A 23,983-nucleotide genomic window follows, 5' to 3' on the forward strand; every position below is an offset into this window, starting at 1 on the left:
AGCATTGAACTAGAACACCAAGGCAAAAAACCCCAACATCTGTCCTTTCCTCAGGAACTAACATTACAGGCAGTGATACAGAGATTACATAACCAAGGTCAAGTTATTTCATTACAGTCATGGTAAGAGGCATGAAGGTAAAGTCCAGGGTACTAAGAATGTTCCTCTGAAGAAGTAGCACTTAAATTCACATCCAAAGAACAAACATATCTGGCTTAGGTGAAGGAGGAAGACAGGAAAGATAATTCATAAAAATACACACCCTGAGGTGGAAAATAGCCTGACTCATTTGAGAAAATGAAAAGAAAAAAGGGATGGGGGGGGGTGCTGCTACTAAAACTGAAACACAAAGAACCAAGCAGAAAAGAGTGCTGACCCTCTGGAGTCAGACATACTGGATTCAAATCCTGCCTCCAGTGTCACTTATACATTATATGATCTTGAGAAACTTAAGTTTCTTCATCTATAGGATAGAGATAATAATAGTTTTGATTCTATAGTTGTTACAGATTAAATAGTTAACACACTTAAAAGTTTATGGTGGTGGGGCGCCTGGGTGGCTCAGTCGTTAAGCGTCTGCCTTCGGCTCAGGTCATGATCTTGGGGTCCTGGGATCGAGCCCCACATCGGGCTCTCTGTTCAGCGGGGAGCCTGCTTCTCCCTCTCCCGCTCTGCCTGCTTGTGTTCCCTCTCTGTCTCTCTCTGTCAAATAAATAAATAAAATCTTTAAAAAAAAAAAAAAAGTTTATGGTGGTACCAGGCACATAAGAAATGCTACAGAAATACTAGCTATTATAAGATTGCCCTAACTCTAACCAGAGCCTTCTTTATTGTACTTTTCCTTCTCTGAACTGTATCCTCAGTTATACAGTGGGATTGGGAACAGGAATTCTTTGTATTCCCACTGTAAATGTTTCACAATGTGAAGCAAACGGACATCATGGTCAAAGCACCGCATACATTTTTAAAACACCCTTTGTGAAGATCTCTAAAACTACAGTTCCAGGAAATTCAGCTTTTCTTGTTGTGGTGGTCATCATCATTATTATTTGGCTTAGTTTTACTTTAACAATGTTATGTCTTTAAGACTAGGGAACATTTAGACTCTCATAGTAAAAAATGCTTTTATATTTTTTTAAATGTAGTCATATGGTGTGAAAGTAGGCTCTATAATACAGAATAATGCTATGTAAGCATACTTATGTTATCTTTGAACCAAAGTTTAAATTTAAACTTTAATGTTGATTTTCAGTTTTTGTACTTTCCTTTCTCTTCCTTTCTTCCTACTTAAAGTCTTCCTATTTTTATTCATTCCTTACTGTGTAGCTAACATAAGCTATACCTTCCTTATTTCTTTTGAGTCTTGGCCATTCAAATCTAATTAGATACTTCTTATCTTGTTAATCAATTATTTTTCCTTTCCTGTTTGTCTTTGAAGACTATAATATTTAGGCCTCCCAATTGTAAAAGGATTAACAAAGCCAATTACTTTAACATAATTTGTTATATATGCAGGAGAGAACTCCAGCCCTATTCTCTGACCTGAGGTCATAAAGTTCTCGCATATAGGCTATAAATGCAGAATTAACTATAGAGACTAGCAAACCCACTAATAGTGATGTTCATAGTCCAAGTACTTATCTGACATTCCTAGTGCAACAGAAATTCAGACTCTGGATAAATCCCTGCATGTTCTCTTGGAAAAAGTCCCAGGTTTACTGATATTCACTCAGGAAGAGATTCAGGATTTTTCTAAATTTATCTGAAAATGAAACTTCTCAGGGGAATGACTATAATCCATTTATAGTCTGGCTCTGCTTGAACATCTATCCTGAAATCTGCCTACAATCATCAAAGACTAAAGTATTCACTCCTGAAGCCCAAACTAATACTTCCTTTATTTGGTTTCCAAATTCTGTTAGGGTTTTCAAATGTTCATTAAAGACTTCTAAGACCCATATGCTTCCCCAGCTATTTCAATTTTAAATGTGATGCTTTTTTAATTACATGCAACATTATGAATTACATCATTTCTGTTTTCAGTTCTATGTCTTTTCCTGATTATAAAATTAATAATCAGATCATTATGAAAAATTAAGCAGAATAACATACATCCATCATCACCCACTTCCCCAAGAAAATTCATTGTATTTCAGCACATTTCCTTTCTAAATTTCTAATATTTAAATAAAAGTGAATTTATTTTCTCATGCAGTTAAATGCCACAAAAATAATATTTTTCTATTCAAAATTAAGTCTATGAAAAGTCTATACCCACCTGTTCTCTCCGTAATAGAACACATGATTTTTTCTTGCATCTTTGTAGCATTTTAAAATATAAAGCGGAGCACATATTATACCACTGTCACCATTTCCATAGCAATATATTTTTCCAGTTTAAAAAGTACAATGAGAAAGTTATACATTAAAATCAATAACCCTCTTTAGACAGTAGGAGAGAAAGATACCTTAAGTTGAACAAAGATACAAGCTATTATCCTTTCTGGATTTTTGCATTTAGAAAAAAAAAGCATAAAAAGAAGGCATTAAGCTCTCCTTGACTTTTTACTTTGCCAAGAAAATTTGCCATCCTGGTTAAATTATATTTCATAATTCTGGGGTTTTTAAAGTTAAATCACATACCAAGTAATTGTGGTTGAATGTGGATCTACCCATTTGGGTTTTTTGTAAACACATACAATTATCTAAAGTGCATTAACCACGACTATTTGTTCAGTGAAGAAATAGCATTTTTTCTGTGTGTCACATATGAAAATATGATAACATTCAGATAAAGGCTAAAGCTGTTGACTGATTTCTAAAATGCAGAAGCAATTTCACCACAAGGAGCTATGTCTACAAAAAAACAAACTTAAATGAAGAGGATGGAAAATTTACTTTGGGGTCATTTGGTAAGTTTTGCACTCCACTGGGGTTTATTCATAGGAAGAACATAACTTTGTAGAAACAATGTCCATAGTCAAGAGATTCTCTTATACTTCCTTTTCTGTTCTTAATCCTAGGTTGACCAGAAGAACACATCAGTACTAAAGAAATTGTTTTCATTTTTTCTTTTTCCTCCAATGCCCACAGATCATAGAAAAGATACATGCTGGGATAAAAGTGGAATATTACAATTATTCTAAATAACTATCAAACCTAATGACTATTAGGGCCATGACAATTACTGATCTACAATATTCAATATGTTTAGAACCTCACCAATTTACATATGAGATTTCTCCCTTTGTACCATCAGGAAGATTAGCCAAAAAGTTAATACTTCCCTGCCAGTTTGCTAGAGAAACTGGACTATTTAATGTTCTACCCAGGTTTTAATACCACAGAGTTAAAAACTGAGGTAGGTGTGGGACAGATTCGCTACTGGTAGTTAGAGAGGAAAATCCATTGAAATAAGTCACACCTTGCTTATCTTATCCTATGGGATTGACATTTTGACCAATATTGTCTGGATTCTCCAATACAGACTGCTTCTTCTTCTTCTTCATCTTTCATCATGCGAAATAGTGATCTTCATCTTTTCAGCATGCAGACAAGCAGTCTACACATTGGGGTATGTGGTTCAAAATCATTCATTAAGGTATGGGGAGAAAATAGTAAAACCTCTATTCAATATTAATTTTTATTGAAAACAATAAAAATTGTCTCAGTAATATTTAGTATGTAGTTTGACTTTGTCATGGGTGTATAATGTATAAATGAACATATACTTCCGAGGAACAGATACTCTATACATTTTTACTGTAGAGGCAAAGAATTAGTAAAGTTTGAAAATAATTGTCTCTGCCAACTAATATTGCTATTTTCGAGGATGTTCTTGGGAAAGTAAGCAAAAACTCTCCCTGTCGCACCCCTGCTTGTCTTCTACAGAAGTGGAGGTATGTTCCCAGTGGACTCCTCATAAAATAAGGCATGCTTCTATAAGGGGATTCGTTGTGAGAGGGGTTTCTTTATGTCTGAGGGGGGAGTTTTCTGGCTACATTTCTAAAAGAGTTTTTATGTTGGTCTAGTCTTCAAGATGACCACACCTTCCAGGATTTACATGTTTGTGCAGTTCTCTTCCCCACTGACTAAAACTGACGTATGTAACCCACAGAATACTGTATAAATCACCATGTACAACTTCCAAAACTAGGTTTTAAAAGACATTATGACTTCCACTTTACTCTCTTGGATCACTTACTCTGGGAAAGCCACTTGCCATGTCATAAATATATTCAAGCAGCCCTATGGTGAGGAATTAAGACTTCTAGAATATCTAACAACAAACTGAGGCCTCCTGGCAATACTCAACAAGGAATCAAGCTTTCTTAGCAACAGCTAGCAAGAAACTAACACCTCCTGCCAACAGCTATGTGAGTGAAACATCTTGGAAGCAAATCTACCAGCCTCAGTCAAGTCTTCAGATGACTGTGGACCCACCCAACATCTTTACTACAACCTTGGGAAAAACCCTGAGCCAGAAAGACAGAGCTCTGCTACTTCCAAATTACTCATCCACAGAAACTCTGAGCTGATAAAAGTTTATTGTGTTCAGCCTCTAACTTTTAGGGTAATTTGTTATTCAGCAATATATAATTAATATAACTTTGTTCAATCATCACTATTCTAATAGAATATAACTGTACACATCAAAATTCTGGGCACACCATATTAAAATAATGATAAAAATAAGTTCCCTTCTGTATATTTGACATTGTAATATTCATAAAAAGCAGAGAAAAACTGATGAGTAAGCTTGAGGAAAATGAGTCAATCTTTCTAGGACCTCAGAAGAACAGAAGTCAAATTATCAAAGTGAAGTATTTGTTCACTTTTCCGAATGTTGCTAAATATTTGTTCACATTTCCAAATGTTGCCAATTAAATTCTCCCTAACTCCAACATATCACAGAGGCATAACTCTGATCTTCCTCTATATGACAGCGAAAATAATAGAATTTAGTTCCTTCTTCTCTAAGATCTACATGCCTTGTTGGTTTTTCACATTTTATTTTCTTTTTGAACTTCAAAGAAAAGCCATTTCATACAGCAACGTGACTACATTAATCCCATATTCCCAACAGCACTTAAATATATTGTTTAAGCTATATTGATCTCATATAATCTAAGAAAATTTCCCAATTAGTTTTCCAAATATCTTTTTAATCCTCTCTCAGCAAACTAAATGATTCTTGAAGGAGAATAGGTCTTGATTTTCTTTTGTTGTTTCTCAGAGTGATTAGAAATATGTTCTGCATATTGTAAGGACTTGATCAATAAATCTAGTTAACTAATAGAAAAAAAAGTAGACTTTTGGTGCGCCTGGGTGGCTCAGTTGGTTAAGCGACTGCCTTCGGCTCAGGTCATGATACTGGAGTCCCAGGATCGAGTCCTGCATCGGGCTCCCTCCTCAGCAGGGAGTCTGCTTCTCCCTCGGACCCTCCCCCCTCTCATGTGCTCTCTCTCTCTCTCTCATTCTCTCTCTCAAATAAATAAATAAAATCTTTAAAAAAAAAAAAAGAAAAAAAGAAAAAAGTAGACTTTTGAGAGAAATTATACTAATATATAATATAGTGAAATAAAGTAAATTAACACAGATAAAATTATTCTATTGGTCAAATAATGAACATACTAGTATAATGATGTACCATAAATATCTTGGTCAGGAGCCGATTGGCCTTATATTACAGTATCAATACCAATCTCCACCAAATTAAACTCTTATAATCAAAGTTTATAGCTATAATGTAGAGCCATTTGTCTTTTTAATAAGAAGAAATTTAAAGATATGTCTGATTTTACTTTATACTACTAAAAATATTGAATACCTAGGATGAGCAGGATTACAAGGCATCTTACTGACATTTGAATTTTGAGCTTACCTGGCCAGAGTTTCGGTAGGAGGCCTACAGTGTCCATATGAGGCCCAAAGCTTCGGCTGCCCATTTGACCCACTGATGATTAGACCGTAAGTTTCTTGATATGTCCTATCCATTAGCTGACCTGAGACCTATAAAGGGGGGAAAAGATTGATTGGGCCAATCCATTCTTGTTTTATAATTCTGAGTTTGTTAAACAAGGGGGTCATGTACACTAAATATTGGTGATTGTCATGCTGGGCCATACACAAACTCATGAGAAAGACAGAAAGGAAACTGATAAAGGCAGAACACAATACAGAAGACTCAAGTAGAAGAGATGAGAGTCCTTGAGACCCCAGAGAAGTGAGATCAGAGGCTTAGATCTTGCCATAACATTTCTGGTTCCATTTCACATAAAATTTGACTGTATTTCCATGCCTGTTCCCCTGCATCTTTACATTAACTCCCACTCCCTTTTAACCTGAACAACTCTGAGTGGTTTTTGTTCCCTGCTCCATCAAAAACATTGGCTATAACATTCCTTTAGGCTAAATATAGAAGTGAATTGGAATATTATATCAGTAAAGTAGCATCAGTGAAGATGCAGAGCTACTTGAGAAGAATAAAAATGAGATAAACCTTAATTTACTCCTCTTGTTTAAAGAAACTTTTCCATGGCAATCTCATTTACCATCACAGATTCAACTACTAGAAAGAGAGATATTTCCAAATCTAATCTTCAACCCAGATCCCTCCCCTGAGAAATTTAGATTGCCTCCTAGACCTATCTACCTAAATTTCTAATGACATTTTATATTCAACAAGTTAAAATTCAAGACCATTATTTCCCCTTAGTTAATTCTGCTCCAGTATTTTCTGAGTAACCACCATCTTCCTCAAGCTAAAACTTAAATTCACCTTTGACATCTTTTACATCCTCATTTCACTTTTCTCCCTGCCCTTATACACCTATTTTCCAAGAGCTGACAATTGACCTGTGTAACATTTCTCAAATATGCATCCTCTTCTTCATTTCTAGCATTTCTGCGCTAGGTCATCATCCTTCCACTGAAGCAGCCAAAGTAGAAGTAAATATGCTCACATACCTGTCCTTTGTTACATAAGATCAGAAATCAAACTGTTAGTCACGGAAACTTTCTCTCCTCTCTAAGTAGAAGTAAGGATCGGAGGTGATGTAAGTGTCATTTTCTCCTCATTGCTGCTTCCAAACCATTTTCTTCTTCCTTCTTTCTAAAATCACCCAATGTTTCTACCATGATAAATCTCATGTCATTATTTGGTCATCTACTAATCCTCATTTTTGCTATCAATTCACTCCTAAGTCTTTGCACCTTGATTTCTTAGTGATTTCATTGTGTGTTCACTCAACACAACTTCTATCATATTTCTTGGTGATTTCAACATTCACATACAAAATATTCCCAGCACCCTGACATCAAATGGCATTGACTTCCTTTCCTCCAGTGATCTCCTTCCTTTCCTCAGTCACATCTCAACCTTACATTACCCAAAAAAGCATATACTTCAATGTCTGAACTGTAAACCCTCCATTATCTCACCATAACCTCTTCTTTTTCCATTCATTCCATCTGGTGTACAATTCTAAAAATCCTTTACCAACACCTGGACCCTCCATTGATCCTAATAATATTTCATGCCTCTCATTCTCCTCATTTTCACTTTACTCAATTTATATTATACTACATATTATTAGAACCACTTTCTTGCATATGCCCTAAATTCTTTGGACTCTCTCTACCATCTCACTGACCTTGAAAGATCTCAAGCCCTGATGAAATGCAATTCTTTATATATTTTGTCCTATCCCCCAAGTAGCGGAATGTGGTCAGAGAAAAACACACATCTTTTTTTTTTTTTTTTTTTAATATTTTATTTATTTATTTGACAGAGAGACAGCGAGAGCAAGAACACAAGCAGGGGAAGTGGGAGAGGGAGAAGCAGGCCTCCCGCCGAGCAGGGAGCCCGATGCGGGGCTCGATCCCAGGACCCCGGGACCATGACCCGAGCCGAAGGCAGACGCTCAACCGCTGAGCCACCCAGGCACCCCAAAAGCACACATCTTTTAAGTTCAAGTGGGCCCTTAAGATTACATGGAAATTTATTTTCCCTAGTTGATTCACTCTCCTACTCTTCCAGATAACTTTCATACTTTCTCCTATTTCCTCAAACTTTCAACACATCCTCTTTGCTTGCCACTCTGCTGAGAGAACAGAAACAAGCAGCAAAGAATCTCCACTTGCACATCTACTAACCTACCTACATCTGAACACACATACTTTGTCTTTACTCCTTCTAGAATAAATAAAATATCAGCGCACCGCTTAAGGTTGATCTCCCTACTTGCACAGTGCAGCCTAGCTCCTGTCTCTACCCAAGAATATTATTCTAGCAATATTCTCCCTCTCTCCTACCTTGTCAATTTCTTTTTCTCTATTGGTTAATTTCAACAGATTATAAATATGCTGTAACATACCCCATCTTACAAAACAACTCTCCTTTGGGGCACAAATCACTTTAAAGCTTGCTACTGCCCCATGCCCTTACTCTTCTATACTGTCAGACTCTTCAAAAGAGTGGTTTATCAACTCTAGCTCCAATTTCTCTTCCAGTATTTTCTCTTCAACCTACTACAGTAAGGCTTACACCACTACCAGTTCTCCATTTAAATGTCATCAATGAACTGCACATTGCCAAATCCAGCCATGAATTTTCAGTTCTTATCTTACATGCACTATCTGCAGTATTTATACTCTCTCCTTCTTGCTGGTTCCCATCTACCCTGAACTATCTGCAGTATTTATACGCGCTCCATCTTGCTGGTTCTCATCTACCCTATTCTCCAGCTCTCCTACTCTCACTGTCAATTTCTAAACATTGGAGTTCCCAAATTAGCCTTTAGACCTCTTCTTTATCTACAATTACTCCTCAAGGTGGGATGTCATCCAATGTCAAGACTTTATATATACCTTTAAATGCTGATGATCCCTAAATCTACATCTCCAAGTTTCACTTACATCCTTAAATCTGGACTTAACTAATCACTGATTTGCTCAAAATATTTGGCATCTCAAATCCAAAATCACACATACAAACCCAAAATCATACCCCTACTCCCCAAAAAATAACTATTCTACTTGAATTCTTCATCCCAACAACAAATAACAATTTCATCTATCCTGTTTCTTAGATGAAAACATTGGAAATATTAATTATCTTCTCTCATTCTCTCATATATATATATATATATATATATATATATATATATATATATATATCTCCAAGCTATCTACAAATTCTGCTAGTGAAAACCCCAAAATATATTTGAAATTTGAAGAGTCTCCTATGGTGTTCTTTGCTTCTCCTCTCCTACACACAGTTTATTCTCCACTGATTAAACAGAAAAACCTTTGAAAAATTAAATTATAACATAATTCTTCTGCTCCAAACCTTTTGAGGGCTTCTCACTTAAATAGGAGTTAAACTAGAAGCTCTACAGTGGCCTACAAGGCCTACCATGATTAATGCTGCCTCCTTCTATGACCACTCTATAGTCATATTACTGTCCAGTCTATGACGTCTCTGACTTCTGAATACATTTGCTGTTCCTCTGCCCATATAGCACTTCCTTCAGATACGTACACTGTTCACTCACTCTCTTTCTTATAGTCTCTGATCAAATATCTCATAGATAGGACCTTCCCTGACTACCTTACCTAAAACAGCAAACTTTGCTTTAGGCATAACGCATCCCACTTATTCTTTATTTCTCTCCATAGAACTTATCAGAATCTGAAACTTTGTATGTTTGTATTGGACCATTTTCTATCTCCTTCAAATCAAATACATATTTCAAGAGGGTAAGAAATTTATTTGGTAATGGCTGCCTTTAATACCTACCTTAATACCTATTATAGTACCTCACATATTAAGCAATTAATATTTATTGAATTGAATAATGAGTGAATAAATTGATTCAAGACAAGCATAATTCAATTCAAATATTGGTATCTGAAAGAAATTTTGCCTATGGACTTGACAATATTTTAATGCAGTAAAATCTTCAAAATTTATCTAAAGTAAATACAATGAAAGCTTTCATATAATTTCATATAATTTACTATGAAGTCTTTCAACATGGACCAACATGGACCAAGTAAAAATAATTTTACAACAGGATAATAAAAACTACCCTACATACAGTTTTACTGTGTATTCTTCCTTTTTCTTTCTTTCTTTAAATTTAATTAGCCAACATATAATACATCATTAGTTTTGATGTAGTGTTCAATGATTCATTAGTTGCATATAACACACAGCACTCATCAGATCACATGCCCTCCTTAATGCCCATCATGCGGTTACCCCATCCCCCCACTTTGTCCCTTCCACAACCCTCAGTTTGTTTCCCAGAGTCAAGAGTCTCTCATGGTGGGGTGCCTGGGTGGCTCAGTTGTTAAGCGTCTGCCTTCAGCTCAGGTCATGATCCCAGGGTCCTGGGATCGAGCCCTGCATCGGGCTCCCTGCTCAGCGGGAAGCCTGCTTCTCCCTCTCCCACTCCCCCTGCTTGTGTTCCCTCTCTCGATGTGTCTGTCAAATAAATAAAAAAGATCTTAAAAAAAAAAAAAGAGTCTCTCATGGTTTGTCTCCCTCTCTGATTTCTTCCCATTCAGTTTTCCCACCCTTCCCCTATGGTCCTCTGCACTTATATTCCACATATGAGTGAAACTATATGACAGTTGCCTTTCTCTGATCGACTTATTTCACTTAGCACAATACTCTACAGTTCCAACCGAGTCAATGTTAATGGTAGGTATTAATCCTTTCTGATGGCTGAGTAATATTCCATTGTATATATGAACCACATCTTCTTTACCCATTCATCTTTTGAAGGACATCTGGATTTTCTAGTCCTTAAAATTCCACATTATGGAAAAATGTGAAGATTTTAACATGAAAAAAAAAATTTTAGAGCATGCACTATACAATATCAACATGGATCATTTAAAAAAAAAAAGAAAGAAAAATGGACAAAATGACCCTAGCATGTGACCCCTGTTAAAATGTTTGCAAAATAAGCCTTTCTTTGAGTTACTTTGCTGTCAAGATTATAAGCTACGAGATGATTAAAAGATGAAAATCTCTATCAAGTGGTATGAGACGAGTTTGGGCAAGTTAAACTATTCTTTCTACTGGTTATTTCTTACCAGAACCAACTCTTTAAGAGCTCTCCTTGTTCTGGAAGAGAAAGCCACATCATTGTACATGGACACATCAGCACATATAAATGATATAATAAGCAAATAAAATTTATATCTATAAACTAGGATAAATAAGTTCATATTAAAATAACAAAGAAAAGCACAAGTATGACTTTATTATTTTACCTTGACTTAATAATTAAGTATAAATTGACTTCTATAGAGTGTTAACTAAATACCTGGTATTGTGTCAAGTAGTTTTCAAAAGAAATTCTCTTTTAATCTAATGAAAGAGCCCATTGACAGGTGAGATTACAGAGGCTCAGAGATTTTATGTAAATTGGCCCAGATTACAGAGTCAATAAATGGAGGAGCTTGTACTTGAACTCACAATTACAGCCTCTCGAGCTGGGGCTTTTAAGGAAGGCAGTGTGCCGTCTCCACCCTGAGGTGACTGTGGATGTGGATAACCTCATAGCAATTAAGTGAAACTGTGAGAAAGCAAAAAAGCAATCCAAAAGCTATGAGGAAGTTGTATCATAACCTAAACGTAATGAGATAAATCAGGATGAAACCTCGAAGCAGGCTTAGAGGTAGCAATGATTGAATAGTGTCCTCTGAAGGGCAGTGGTAGTGATGATTTATTAGTTCTAACACTGTCCCTTAACCCATAGATGGACAAGAAAACCCATTTTGGAAACAAAAAATAAAAACAATAGGAAGAGGAAGTCCATCTGGGAAACAAAGAGGAAAAACAATAGGGAAAGAGGTCCAGAGATAGTTTCTCATAGGAATTGATCCTTGAAGGATAAGAAGCATTTCTAGCAAGTCAGGAGAAGGAAGGACATTCCCAAAAGAAGAAGAAGAAGAAGAAGGAGGAGGAGGAGAAGGAAGGGGAGGGGGAGGGGGAGGAAAACAGAGATAAATGCAGGGCTTGATGAAGGAAAAAGCCAGCAACTTCAGGGAATAATTAGTAGGATGGCTCCCAAGGGAGGGATTTCTTGAGAGAAGTAATACCAGATAGGAGGCTAGCTGACCTGTTAAAATTATGCTTCCACATTTATAAATTTACATTTGTAAATTAATCTCTGTAGGTAACACCTTGTGTATACCTAACCCTAAATTTAAAGTAGAAAAATTCTAAAATCTGTCTAAAGGGCAGAGAAGTCTCTAAGAATATGCAAACCACCTGACCCTGGATAGGTTGTGGGAGAACTTAAAAGTGATTCATTTGATTGAAATGATGAAGACAAAAACAGACCTGGAAAAGGCAGAAAAGAAAGTGGATAAGAGAAAAATGGAAATGATACTAGAAGGCCTATCATTTTTTGGCCTAAAGGAGAACAGCATGATGGAGATCTGGATAAAATTAAATGATCCATCTGATGATGACAGATTTTTTTTTTTTTAATCATGAATTGTGGTCAGTCTTTTTCTAACCTGAAATCTCCAAGTCTTTTGAAATTCACCATTAATTGCTAACTATAATTCAGACACCAGTAAATTAGCTAACACTATGAAATTATCATGACCTAGGGAGACCAGCACATATGAGGCTGGAGCCTCAGTGATGTGGGCTAATGGAGAAGAGCAAATAACTAGGACCAGCAAAGTGCTTACCAACCCAAAAGGGTTTTGCTCACAAAAAGATAGCTTTGTATGTCAAAATCTGGCTTCATTTGAGCTAATATTAATATCTAAGGCTTTCAATCTAATGCTGTGAGAATAGTAGCAAGACTTTCCAGTCTACTCTACTAAGGGCAGCTACACTGGACTGAACAATTATGGTTTGGTTGACAGAAGGAAAGCATTTGTTATCTTGAGAGAACTGGACCAATGAATTGTATCAATATCAGTGCCACTGTTTCCAATATACCCATTGATTATATCAAGCTTCCCTTTAGACTGACCTAGAAACAGGGAAAACTGAGCCAGCAGAGGACAGAAAGCTCTGAACACAATGAAAGCAGTATCTGTCAACAGTTACTTCTAGTTTTTTTTCTTGTTTTTCTTACTCTGTTACTATCTTTTTGAACATTATTACTAGTTTCTGCAGCTAAATGGCAAGTTTTCAAGAAAGAAGACCTCCACTTATAGGTTATCCTATTCATTCCACAGCACCTAGCTCCTAATTGGTGCTCTACTTATGTTGATTCACTCTATAAAGTTTCTAAAGATATGAAATAAGAAAGATTAAAGAGTAGCATCGGCAAGATGGTAAGATAGGAAGTATTCCTCCCACAAAAACTGGTTCAACAACAATACAGGGACCAATTCATGGACCAATTCTTTCTATGAGAAATCCAGGAACCAGTTAAGAGCTCCCTGCACACCAGCTGAGTGTAAAACCAGCTACAATGAAGTTGGTAGGACAATTTTTGGAACTCTCTCTTTCTCTCTCTTTTTTTTAAGATTTTATTTTTAAGTAATCTCCATACCTAACGTGGGGCTCAAACTCACAGCCCCAAGATCAAGAGTCACATGCTCTACCAACTGAGAGTCCCTGGAACTCTCTCACCATAGTCTACCCAACACAATGGCATGAGATCAGGAAGAAACTCCAAGCTCCAAGGGAAAGGAAAGACTGGAATATACATCCAACTTTCTGACTGGGGAGGGCTGCCCAAAGGATTGTCTTATGTCTTGCTCTGTCAGAGTGATTTCAGGACCCAGCATAATCTAGACGTCCATGGGGGCCACTGAGAACAATAACAACAAAGCTGGGTAGAATTCTGCTGCTCCAGAGGACCCATGGTAGAACAGACAAAGGCTGATACAGCTCAGTAGCCTCTTCCCCAGGGGAAAAGAAATGAGGGGAGCTTGTGTTCAGAGTTCCAGGCCTGAAGGGCCAGTTTCTGTCTAGTCCAATTTGGGGAACTGATGTGACCTGACATAATCTTAATGCCTAGAGCCTCTTGAGAACAAAAAGAGGCCAGTGTCATATTGCAGCTTCAAGGACCTGTGGTATAGCAGACAGACACCAGAGGGAGCAAGAGATTACAAACTCCTGAAGAAAAAAGAAACCAGCATATCCCTTTAATTAGGAATCTAAACAAAGGACTTGTTTGTGTACATTCACAATTAGAGACACAGCCACAGAAAAGGTTTGGGAGGCCCCATGAGTCTCTAGCTGGACTGACTGATGAAGGTCTTTCCCTGTATAGAGCCAGTCCATAAAGACCATGAAAGGTGACTACTTTTTCAAATGCATGCCTACCAACACAAAATTATAAGGAACACAACAAAACAGGGGGAAATGGCCCAATCAAAGGAACAAAATAAATCCCTAGAAACTGACACAAAAGAAACAAAGTTATATGAATTACCCGACAAAAACTCCAAATAACTGCTATTATAAAAATGGTGAAGCTAACAAAAATTATATCTGAACAAAATGAAAATTTCAACAAAGAGACAGAAAATATAAAAAAGAACCAAAAAAATTATGGAGCCAATAACTAACCAGAAAAATGTGTTCAATAGGATGATATATTCCAAGTGCTTGGGGGAAAAAAAAAAAAACTGCCAACCGAGAATACTGTAACCAGCATAAATGTCTTTCAAAAATAAGGACAGATTTTCCCAGATGAACAAAAATCAATGGAGTTTATCACCATTAGACCTGCCTTACAAGAAATGCTAAAGGGAGTCCTCCAAGATGAAACGAAAAGATGCTAAACAGCAACACAAAAGCATATGAGTATAATGCTTGCTGTTAAAAGTAAATATATAGACAAACAAATACAGATACAGTAATACTGTTACAGTGGTTAGTAAATCACCTTTAGTTCTGGTATAGAAATCAAAAGAAAAAGTATAAAATAACTATAACTGTAAAAATATGCTAATAGTTGTACAATATAAAAAAGATACAATTTGTGAGATGAATAACATAGAGTAGGGGGAGGGAAATAAAAGTCTAGAGGTTTTGTATACAATTGAAGTTAAGTCATTAACATAAAATAGACTGTAATAACTAAAAGATATTTTTTGTAAGCCTGATAATAGCCACAAAGAAAATATCTACAGAAGCTAATCAAAGGGAAAAGAGAAAGGAATCGAACCATGTCACTAAAATAAGCACCAAAATGCAAAAGAAAACAGCATGAGAAGAAAAGATGAACAAACAAGTTATAAGACAGAAAACAATGAACAAATGGCAATAGTACATTTCTCCCAGCAATAATTACTTTAAGTGTCAATAGATTAAACTCCCCCATCAAAAGAGTGACTGAAGGTCTAAAAAATAAATAAGGTCCCATTATGCTGTTTACAAGACACTCACTTTAGATTTAAGGAAACTCATAAGCTAAAAGTGATAGAAATGGAAAAAGATATTCCATGTAAGTGGTAACCAAAGGAGAGCAAGAATGACCATACTTAGACAAAATAGAATTTCTAAGTCAAAACCTATAAAAAAGAAATAAGGACACTGGATAATGATAAAAGAGTCAATTCATCAGGATGATATAACAAAACTATAAGTATATATGCACCCAACATCAGATCACTTAATTATATGAAACATACACTGACAGACTAAAGAGAGAAATAGATAGCAATACAATAATAGGAGATTTTAATACTCTACTCTCAATAATGGATAGAACATTCAGATAGTAAATCAATAAGGAAATAGAGGATTTGAACAACATTATAAGCCAAATGAACCTAACAGACATATATAGGATGATCCACATAATAGCAGCCGAATACATATTCTTTTTAAGTGCACATGGAACATTATCCAGGTTGGATCATATGTTAAGCTATAAAACAAATCTTAATAAATTTAACAAGATTGAAATCATACCAAGTATCTTTTTTCACTACAGTAGAATAAAACTAGAAATCAAAAACAGAAGAAAAACTGGAAAATTCACAAAGATGTGGAAATTAACACATTCTTGAACAACCAACAGGTCAAAGAAGAAATGAAAGGGAAATTAGAAAATATATTGAGACAAATAAAAACACAGCATAACAAAATGCATGGTATTCAGTAAAAGAAGTACAAAAAGGGAAGTTTACAGAAATACCTACTTAAAAAAGAATAAAATACCTCAACCTAACTTTACACCTCAAAGAACTAATATAAAAAGAAGAAACTAAGCTCATAGTTAGCCAGGAGGAAATAATAAAGATTAAAGCAGAAATAAATAAAATAGAGAATAGAAAAAAATTAAAAATAAAAAACTGCTTTTTTTAAAGATCAACAAAATTAACAAACTTTAGCTAGACTAAGAAAAAAAGAAAACTCAAAAATAATCAGAAATGGAAGAAGATACATTACAACTAATGCTATAGAAATAGAAAGTAGTATAAGAGACTACTATAACAGTTTTATGCCAATAAACTGGATAACCTAAACGAATGGATTAATTTCTAAAAACATACAACTTACCAAGACTGTGTCCTGAGGAATTAGAAAATCTGAACAGATCTGTAACTAGTAAGGAAATTGAATCAGTAATCAAAAGCCTCCCAAAAAAGAAAAGCCTAGGACCACATGACTTTACTCATGAATTCTACCAAATGTCTAAGGAAGAATTAATGTCAATCCTTCTCAAACTTTTCCTGAAAAACAGAAGAGGAAATACTTCCAAACTCATTTTACAAGGCCAACATTACCCTGATATCAAAGCCATAAAAAGACACTTCAACAAAAGAAACTACAGACCAATATCCCTGATGAGAGATGCAAAAATCTCAACAAAATACTAGCAAACCAAATTCTACAACACATTAAGATTATATATTATGATGGGGCGCCTGTATGGCTCAGTCGGTTAAGTGGCTGCCTTCGGCTCAGGTCATGATCCCAGGGTCCCGGGATCAAGCCCCACATCGGGCTCCCTGCTCATTGGAGCGCCTGCTTCTCCCTCTCCCTCTGCCTCTGCCTGCCACTCTGCCTACTTGTGCTCTCTATCTCTCTGTCAAATAAATAAATAAAATCTTAAAAAAAAAAAAATTATGTATCATGACCAGGTGGGATTTATCCCTAGGCTACAAGGACAATTCAGCATATGAAGATCAATTAATGTGGCAAACCACATTAACAGAACTGAGGATAAAAATCACATGATCATCTCAATAGATGCATAAAAATAATTTGACAAAATTCAACACCCAGGGGCACCTGGGTGGCTTAGTTGGTGAAGTGTCCCAGTCTTGATTTCAGCTCAGTTCATGATCTCACGGTTTTGAGATTGAGCCCCATGTCAGGCTCTGTGCTCGACATGGAGCCTGCTTAAGATTCTCTCTCTCCCTCTCCCTCTGTCCCTCCCCTGGCCTCTAAAAAAAAAAACTAAAAATTTTTAAAATTTTAAAAATTCAACACCCAATCAGGATAAAAATACTCAATAAACTAAGAAAAGAAAATTACTTCAACATAGTAAAGGAGGTATACAAAAACCCCACAGTGACTATCATATTCAATGTTGAAAAACTGAAAGTATTCCTCTAAGATCAGGAACAAGACAAGGATGCCTCTCAACATTTTTATTCAATATAGTACTGAAGATTCTAACCAGAGCAACTAGTCAAGAAAAAGAAATAAAAGGCAACCAAATCAGAAAGGAAGTACAATCATCTCTGTTCACAGATGACATGGTCAAATATGTAAAAAACCCTAAAGTTTCCACAAACTGTTAGAATCAATTAATAAATTCAATAAAGTTTCAGGATATGAAATCAACATACAAAAATGAATTATATTTCCATACACTAACAACAATCCAAAAGGAAATTAAGAAAACAATAACATCAAAATAATAAAATACTTAACTAAGAAGGCAAAAGACTTGTACACTGAAAACTAGAAAACAGTGCTATAAGAAATTAAAATACAAATAATAGAAAGACATCTCTGTTCATGAATTGGAACACTTAATATTATTTAAAGGCCTACACTATCTTAAACAATCCACAGATTCAATGTAATACTTACCAAATCTCAAAGGCATTTTTTACAGAAATAGGAAAAGTCGTCCTAAAATTCACATGGAAGACTCAAAAGACAAAAGACCCAGACAAAAGATCCAAAATAGCCAAGACAATCTTGAGAAAGAAGAACTAAGCTGAAGGCCTCATACTCCTTGATTTCAAAGTATGTTATAAAGCTATAATAATCAAAACAGTATGGTACTGGCATAAAGATGGACATACACACCAACAGAACAGAATAGAGAACCCAGTAATAACTCCACACATACACAGTTAACTGATCTTCAACAAGGGTGCCAAGAATACTAATGGGAAAAGGATAATCTCTTGAACAAATAGTGTTGGGGAAACTGGATATTCCCATGTAAATCAATGAAATTAGACCCTTACGTCCCTCAAAAATACCAACTCAAAATGAATTAAAGACTTAAACATGAGAGCTGAAACTGTCAAATTCTTAGAAGAAAAATAGGGGGAAACCTCATCACAATGATTTTGGCAACGATTTCTTGGATATTACACCAAAAAGCACAGGCATCAAAAGCAAAAATAGGTAAGTGGGACTATATTAAGCCAAAACAGAACAAAACAAAACAAAACAAAAAACAACTTCTGCTCAGCCAAAGAATCAACAGAGTGAAAAGGCAACCTATGAAACAGGAGAAAATACTGATAAAGAATTGATATTAAAAATATATAAGGAATTCCTAGAAAAAAAAATCCAATTTAAAAATGGGCAAAGGATTTGAATAGACATTTCTTCAAAAAAGATATACAAATGGCCAACAGGTATATGAAAAGATGTTCAACATCACTAATCATCAGGGAAATACAAATCATAAACACAATGAGATACCACCTCACACCTGCTGGGATAGCTATTTAAAAAAAAAAAACAACAACAATAACAGAAAATAAGTGTTGGTGAGGATGTGGAGAAACTGGAAACTTTACACTGTTGATGGAAATTAAAATGGTGCAGCCACTGTGAAAAATAATATGGAGGTTCCTAAAATATGACAAATAAGACTACTATATGATCCAGCAATCCCACTTCTTAGTACTTATCCAAAAGCCTTGGAATCAGAATCTCAAAGATATATTTGCACTAGCATGTTTATTGCAGCATTATTCACAGTAACTAAGAGGTGGAAAGCACCATAAATGTCTATGAACAGCTGAATGGATAGAGAAAATGTGGTATATACATATATACATACAATGGAATGTTATTTAGCCATATAAAATAAGTAAATCCTTTCATATGGTACAACACTGAAGAACCTTGAGGACATTATGGTAAGTAAAATAAACTAGTCACAGAAGAACAAATACTTCATGATCCCACTCATATGAGGTATTTAAAGTAGTCAAACTCATTTAACCAGAAAAGGAGTTGCCAGAAGCTGAAAGGAGGGGAAAAGGGGAATTACTGTTTAATGGGTATAAAGTTTCAGTCATACCAGATGAAAAAGCTCTAGAGATTCACTGTACAACATTGTGCTTATAGTTTATAATATATTACAGTATCATACTGTAATATATTGTACCATACTGTAATATACTCTTAAAAATTTATTAAGATGTTATATCTCCTCTTACCACAATAAAAAAAGACAAGGGATTTTAAAATCATGATAGGAATTAATGACATGAATACAGATTCACAGCTACCATTTTGGAACTCCTCTAAAAAGAGAGCACTCTCCTAAAATTAATTGTAAGGAAGACAAACCATAAACTATATAAAATTTGTAATTATGCTCAGGAAGTAGTTATCTGAAAATGCAGTTTGGGTGAAAAACATATAAGTTAAAGAATTATTTCAACAAACTAGCAGAAAATAACCTCAGATGAAATTAATTGAAATTACGAACTTTTCCCTAAACATCTTAAGGTGACATCACAAAGAATAATGGGCTCTCTTAAAAAACAAAAAAACAAAAAAAAAAAAAAAAAAACTCCTGATGAACCTGACCTCTGTGTAGTTCAGTAATTTTTATTGCAAGGTCACTCAGACAAGTTAAAGAAAAAGCTAGGAAGAATAATACTGACACAAAGATGAAGTAAGGAAAGAAACTTTCCAGCACTTGAAAAGTTTTACGCTCAAAAGTGCTGATGACACAGCAGGAATTAAGCCTTTATCCCTGAAGCTAGGTCTGGTTAATATTTCATGGAGTCACCTCTCTTCAGAAGCAACCAAATTAATTCAGTGGCTACACTGAGATCTGAGAGCCCACAGCTTCCTCACATACACACTTTACAGACGGCCAGCTTCCCGTGAAGGCTGCTGGAGCTCTGTCAACACAAGGGAGTCGCCCAGTGGAAGATCCTATAATGCCAAGCTGGTAGCAAACAAAAGCAGGGAACAAACTGTGTAGAACAGCCCCAGGAAAACTAATACAACCAACATACACCCCAGAATCCTGTCAATCACTGAATTTCAACATCTGTCTATCATCTATCTTTATCTATCTATCTATCTATCTATCTATCTATCTATCTATCTATCTATCATCTCCAGCAGATCTCCCTTCCAAATGAAATTCTATTTGGAAATCCAATATACATAAAACAGGAAAAAGTGCATTTAATCTGATGGAAATGGGATGGGAATTCAGAGTTCTGCTTACCCTCCTTGGTCTCCCTGTATCCATTGTGTCTCCAACATTTTTGCTGAACTCCAGGGCTTTTCAGAACACAGTTAGAAAAAAGAATAGATATAAACCACTCTATGAAGCTTTCAGTTTTCTTTTTTTCTTTTTTAGATTGAGAATAAAGATCACCAAGTATTTTCATATAAAGAAACAAAGGCTAGAGAACATTCACCAAAAAAATTTTTAAGCAAAGATATCATTCCTGGTTGTCAATCAACTTGCTAGGTAGATGACCCAGAAAAGCTGTGGAGTACAAGAGGAAAATTGATTTAGCTATTTAAATTTATTTAAGAAATATTTAATAGCATCTCTGATCCACCAGGCATGGACAGATCTGAGAGATATAAAGACAACTTGTAGGGCCCAGAGTTCAAAAACTTCTGTGTACAAAATTGGATCACATTTATTCAATATTACTCCATAAATCTCAACATTTTGCAATCCCCCAGCTTGATTGGCAGAAGCCCACCCTTTGTTCAGGGGCTCCTCCCAAATACTTCTGGAAATCCCTCAGGTTACTTTCATGTGTCTACCAAGAATATCTGGTTATCTCTTCCTGCCAACGAACTGGGAACTCACATACTGCTCAAGGCTCTAAGTCACAAAAATGGCAACCTCAATAACCCCCTGAAAATGCTGCTCCTATTAACTTAGCCCCTCCATCTGCCTGAATTCAAGCACAGCCTATGATGCTGCATGGTCAGGTCACCCACTCTCTTGGCCCAATATATCCTCAGAAACATGAGTTGAACCTGATTTATAGGGAACTCTGAAAATGGCCTGAGGGTAGGAGTGAGTTTTCAGAACACCCTATCTAAATATCTGGGCATTAAGTTTATAGACTATACAGAAACATATTAGTCCTAGAATATTAGCCTTCCCCTGTTAACAAGAGGAGAAAAAAACATATGGAAGATTTATCAGCGAGGTTTTTATCTGCTGCCTAATTAGAAAAGATATTCATGACAGGCATATTAGGAATTTCCTACACTTCTTTCAGAGTAGGAAGTTACTATTTACAGATTTATACAAAGGATTATCAGCAGTTTCCCCATTTCTTTAAAATCCCTGGAGTTCTCTTCAATTCTCCACTAACTTCTTGAGTATTACCACTCCACCAAGGATCACTAGGGATGCACTAACTCCCATTTTTCTCTGCATCAATTGGAACCAATTCTTCCCCAGGTGATTATAGTATACCCCACCCCAGGCCAACTGAATCAGAACCTTTGCAGAAGACCCAAGCATTTCATTTTTTAAACTCACCCCAGTGATTGCATTGTGCATCCAAGGTTTAGAACCACTACTTCTTTTGACCAGTGATTCTCAAAATTTAATGTGCATATGACTTACCAGGAATCTTGTTAAACTGCAAATGCTGACCCAGTAGTTCTGAGTTAGGGATCTGAGATCCTTTTTTCCTCCCTATTACTGTGGTCCTGAGAGGTAGTAACCAGTTTAGCATTTTTTTTTTTAAATCTTATACTCCTAACCCCTAAACCCTCTTTGCTTCTTATGTCTCAATAGGCCCTAATGATCCTTTTGTTTTGGCATCTGGCCCTTGGAAAAATTACTTTCACTTCTCTGAGGGAAGGAACGGGATAATATTCCCAGAAAAACTCTCCCAGAAGATGAGAGAAAATATTTTATCTGTAGAAAATGCACAGAATAAAATCAAGACAGTTAAGTTTCCATGTTAAGGCAATCTCAAAGCCCTTACCCAGCTACAGTTTGTAAATTTGTAGGTCCCATTTCTATGTCCTATAAGATATAGTCATGAGAAGAATTTGTCACTGGAGAGAGAGAGAGAGAGAGAGAGAGAGAAAGAAGGCTTATATGAATGAATAATGTAGTTTTTAGAGGAAAATACACCCTCTCTGATAAAAACATCCTTCTCTCAATCTCTGTGTCTCTCTCCTATCACAATCATTTTTAAAGTACCTTTATGATAGTACTTCTCAACTCTTAAGGCACTTTTAAATGTAGCAAAGCCAAAGCCCAAACCCAACAAAATTAATTAAAATTTTATATAAAGGGGTGCCTGGGTGGCTCAGTTGGTTGAGTATCTGCCTTCGGCTCAGGTCATGATCCCAGGGTCCTGGGTTCAAGCCTGACATCAGGTTCCCCGCTCCACAGAAAGCCTGCTTCTCCCTCTCCCTCTGCCTGCCACTCCCCTGCTTGTGTTCTTTCTCTCTCTCAAATAAATAAATAAAATCTTAAAAAATTTTACATAAAAAATAATAATAAAATTTAAAAAGTAGCTAAGCCAAGACCCCAACTAGAACAACCGATTGAGTCCCTTGAGATGAAGTGTGACCAAATGTGACTTTTTTTAATTCCCCACTTATGCACACACAGTGGGTTACAAATCATTGATACAGATGGAGAGGAAAATTATGCTAAGGACTTTTGGGTATCCTACATTTCGAGGCCTCCAAAAGGAACTGCTAATGGAAACTGAAGAATAAACAAAGCTCAAAAGATTTTAAAAGAGCATTTGATAAAACTTAACATTCAATTATTAATTAAAAAGAAAACTTAGTAAACAAAAAATGAAAGGGAACATTCTCTACCCTGATTAAGTATTCTACCAAAACCTACAGCAAATATCATATCAAAAAATGAAACCTTCTAAGTATACCTTTTAAAATAAGGTATAATTTGAGGATGACCCTATCGTTTCTATTATTTAACATTGTGCTGAAGGTACTGAAGAGTAAAGGAAGAAAGAAAAGATGGTATAATAATTAGAAAAAAAAATTTAATCTCTTATTATATGTAGACAACATAATGGTGCTCATGGAAAATCTAGAGAGAAAATTTTAGATCCAATAAGAGACTTCAGCAGAGTTTCTAGATATAAGGGCAACAATTTTTTTTAAAAAGTCATTAACATTACTATTCAACAGCTGTAATGGTTATTGCAAAATTTTGAAAAATAACATTAATAAAAACATGGAGGGGCTCCTGGATGGCTCAGTGGGTTGAGCGTCAGACTCTTGGTTCTAGCTAAGGTCATTATCTTGGGGTCACAAGATCGAGCCCTACATAGGGCTCTGTGCTCAGCGGGGAGTCTGCTTGAGATTCTCTCTTTCCCTCTCCCTCTGTCCCTTCCCCCCACTTGTGCGTGCTCTCTATCTCTCAAATAAATAAATAAATAAATCTTTTAAAAAAATGGACAAATTGTAGTATTATATAATGGAATACAGTTTAGCAATTATAAACAATAAATTATTGCTATATATGTCAACATGGATAAATCATAAAAATATAATTTT

Source organism: Phoca vitulina, unplaced genomic scaffold, assembly GCF_004348235.1.
Source record: "Phoca vitulina isolate PV1807 unplaced genomic scaffold, GSC_HSeal_1.0 scaffold18, whole genome shotgun sequence".
NCBI classification, from domain to species: domain Eukaryota; kingdom Metazoa; phylum Chordata; class Mammalia; order Carnivora; family Phocidae; genus Phoca; species Phoca vitulina.